General features: G+C 40.8%; 1 non-coding gene across 1 annotated transcript; it reads right to left on the bottom strand.

Moving 5' to 3' along the window:
- Window positions 1–530: 530 nt before the first annotated feature.
- Window positions 531–637, bottom strand: LOC121230136 (small nucleolar RNA R71). Its single transcript, XR_005928088.1, has one exon. It is a non-coding gene; the product is annotated as a small nucleolar RNA R71 (small nucleolar RNA).
- Between the last annotated feature and the right edge of the window lie 3512 nt (window positions 638–4149).

Below are 4149 nucleotides of genomic sequence, written 5' to 3' on the forward strand. Positions count from 1 at the left end.
GAAATCGATCACACAGTTCGTAGAAACCAAAAAAAATAAGACGAAGCTTAAGATACACAGAGAACGAGCAAGAGGGCGATACTCAACCTCCAACCGAAGAGATGGCTGAAAACCAAGGCAATCATGCACCACTTGCAATTGCGGTTAATCAAAATCCTACTCCACGCACTATGAATGATTATGCTAAACCTTCTTTAACTGGAACCGAATCTAGCATAGTTACACCTGCTGTAGCTGCAAATACTTTTGAACTGACACCTAACACAATTCAAATGATACAACAGTTTGTTCAGTTTGACGGTTTGCAGGATGAAGATCCCAACGTTCACTTAGAAAGCTTTCTGGAATTTTGCGATACATTTAAAATCAATGGCATTTTTGATGATGCCATACGTCTTCGGTTGTTTCCCTTTTCATTGAGGAATAAAGCTAAATAGTGATTGAACTCATTTCCACGAGGGTCAGTTACTACTTGGGAACAAATAACAGAAAAATTTTTACTCAAATACTTTCCGCCGACTAAAACGGCTAAATTATGTAATGATATCTCTTCGTTTGTGCAGATGGACTTAGAAACACTTTACGATGCATGGGAGAGATACAAAGACTTACTGAGAAGGTGCCCTTACCATTGGTTACCGCTTTGGCTTCAGGTTCAAATATTTCATAATGGCATGAATCCTTCGACTCGACAAATGGTTGATGCAGCTGCTGGCGGAACCATCAACAATAAAACACCTGAAGATGCCAATGAGTTTATAGAGGAGATATCACTGAATAACTATCAGTTGCAAGTCATGAGGACTAAGCCAACTAAAGCAGCAAGCATTTATAACGTCGATTCGGTTACTATGCTGTCAAACCAGGTAAAACTTCTAAATAAAAAGATGGATGGTTTTCTTAGTTCTTCACAGGTTTACCTAGTAATGCTGTACGAAGCAAGTGGAGGTGAACCAAACCATTCGGAATACCAACCTTATGGCCACAACATGGATAATGAGCAATTAAATTACATGGGTAATAATCCTCGACCTCAACAATCTATATAGTAACACCTACAATGTAGGTTGGAGGAACCACCCCAATTTCTCGTGGGGCGGTCAAGGAAATCAAAGACCACAACATCATCTGGGTTTTCAACGACCACCCTACCATCAGGAAAAGAAGCTGAACCTTGAAGAGATGCTCTCAAAGTTTATATCAGTGTCAGAAACCCGTTTTCAGAACACCGAGACAGCACTTAAAAATCAACAAGCGTGGATCCAAGGGTTTGAAACTCAAATAGGCCAGCTTTCCAAACTATTCTCTGAATAACCACAAGGTAGCTTGCCAAGTAATACTGAATCCAACCTAAGGGAACAGCTCAATGCAATTAATATTCAAGATGAAGAAGGATTTGTTGAGCCTGAGCCAGAACCGAGGCAAGAAATTGTGGTAAGCAAAGGTCAAGGTGAGGTAGATCACAATACAAACAAATTGGTGAACGTCGAATATAAACCTCGTGTACCATACCCCAACGCGACAAGGAAAGACCGCTCAGATGAAAAATTTGGTAAATTCCTTAAACTCTTAAAAAAATTACACATTAACTGACCGTTTATTGAAGCCCTATCGCAGATGCCAAACGCAATGAAATTTTTAAAGGAGCTTTTAGCAAATAAGCGAAAGTTGGATGAGGCGTCGCATGTGGAGCTAAACGCAGTATGCTCAGCTATTCTACAAAATAAGCTACCAAACAAACTAAAAGATCCAGGGAGTTTTACGATTCCTTGATTAATTGGTAGTTTAGATGTTAATAATGCATTAGCTGATTTAGGGGCTAGTATTAACGTCATGCCCTATAAAATGTTTAAGCAACTAGGTCTCGGGAAACCCAAACAGACTAGGATGAGCATTCAATTAGCAGATAAAACTATAAGATTCCCTAGGGGTATTATTGAAGATGTACTAGTTAAAATTGATAAATTTATATTTCTCATTGACTTTATTGTTCTAGACATAGAGGAGGATAGCAACACTCCTTTAATTTTAGGAAAGCCCTTTTTAGCAACGACTAAAATGATTTTTGATGTTGGCACAGGTGAATTCACACTCCGTGCGAGAGATGAAACAATCACTCTTTAAGCTCGCAATTCTGGAAGCACATCAGAAATTAAAGGTGATCGATTAACCCATTCTACTAAAATTGACAATATAGTACAACCTTCTTTGCAGGAAATGAGTCTGAAGGAAGTACATGAGTCATTCTCAAACAATAATAGAGGACCTATTCAGGAAGATCGAAGGCTACAAATCGAAGAGCTAGATGAATGGCGGACGCATAAACCGAGAACACCTGATAAACTAAATCTTTGATGGAACGAGGTCAATACCTTTCCAAATCAACTTAAGGTTGGAGATAGAGTCTTAATAGATGCCGCAGATCCCCACATTGTCGCTACCACACCGAATGAAGAAATCCCTCTTACGGTACTCAGCATTTTCCTATTCAGTATGATCGAGGTGAGTCATCCCAAGTTCAGCACTTTTAAGGTAAACAACACACATTTAAAACCTTATTTTGATGAGATTGATAGCAGAAATGAGGAGTATAAACTCCTCAAACCACCATGATCATTCAACGGAGAGGTAAGTTGAGCTTAGACTATAAATAAGCGCTTCTCGGGAGGCAACCCAAGCACTAACTGTATTAAATTTTTTAAAATTTAGTATTCGACATCTAACTTACTAACAGAACACTTAAATACAGGTTTTCCACAGAGACGGCCAAGCACACGGGCGTGCGTAGGGCCGTGTGAAAACAGGGCAAAGATTTCCCCAAACACGGGCTACGATAAAATGCCACGGCCGTACGACATGGCCGTGGTCGAGCCTGCCAAAACAAACACGAGTGTGCGACACACCCGTGTGGAAGAACTGTGGGCGAACCTGTTAAAACAGCACAGGCGTGTGACACGCCTGTGTCTAACACCCATGGTCGAACCTATCAAATGAACACAGGCGTGGGGCTTTCATACACGGGCATGGGAGAAGCGAACAATGCCAGACACGGCCGTGTGCACCCACACGCCTAAGGAACACGGACGTGTATTAAATGTCAGACGCGCCCAATTTCAAAATTCGTGAATCACACGGGCTGAAAATTGGGGAACACGGGCGTGTTCCCTAGCCGTGTGCCCCAAGATCTATAAATACCCTGCACTATTCACTTTCTTCCCCATTCAAAAACCCTAACCCTAGCTGCTGCAAGTCCACACGCCCTCCCTACCACACCCGTGCGCCGCTCCCACTCCATTTTTGACGCTCAATCTCTCTCCCCTAGCGTTTGTTTACTCCTTTCACTTCTAATTTACTTATTTCTAATACTTAGTATCAATATAATCTTAATATCTTTTGAACTATTCTTCATTTTGCTCATTATTCTATCATTTAATTTGCATTCTTAGGTTAGTCATGACATTACTATGCTTATTCTCATGCTATTACCATATCAATGTCTATAATTTAATTTGCATTCCTAGGATTAGTTATCATACATTCCATGTTAAATCGAGATTAGGAAAACCTCATACCCATTACATTTATATTCTCATTCTTATTGTTATTGTTATTGTGGTTGAGTTTGCTTTATATCAGTAGTCTTGGCTGAAATAAGATTGTTCAAATTCATGACTTTTTACTTCTTCGAATTTGTTTACCTATTATTATTATTCGTTTATCTATTACTATTATTGTTTATATTACAAGCTTTTAATGTCGTCTTCATGAGGAAAGAAGGCCGCTGTCCCTGCTTCGAAGAAAAGGAAGGGAACGTCATCCTCCGCGAGTCCAACCATGGAAATTCGTCACCCTCTCATTCAGTTTCCCTGAGGGCCCCAAGAAGAACTTTTCCAAATCCTTCAAGCCTAACCTTTAATTGCGGGCCGCTGCATCGACTGGGCTACCGTAGAACAAGTTCAGTTGGCTGATGCAATTCGGGCCCTCCTAACCACCGACCCTTGGGAGCTGTTCTTTGGGATTATTGAGCCAACATACCTCGAACTTACGATGGAACTATGCTCAACGTTCCATCTTCAGACAGTAATGACAAACTATGATGATCTCGGCACGGTCCAGTTTCGCCTAGGCGGGTTAGTCCGCCAGCTAAGC

This window comes from Gossypium hirsutum, chromosome A05 (genome assembly GCF_007990345.1).
Source record: "Gossypium hirsutum isolate 1008001.06 chromosome A05, Gossypium_hirsutum_v2.1, whole genome shotgun sequence".
Lineage (NCBI taxonomy): Eukaryota > Viridiplantae > Streptophyta > Magnoliopsida > Malvales > Malvaceae > Gossypium > Gossypium hirsutum.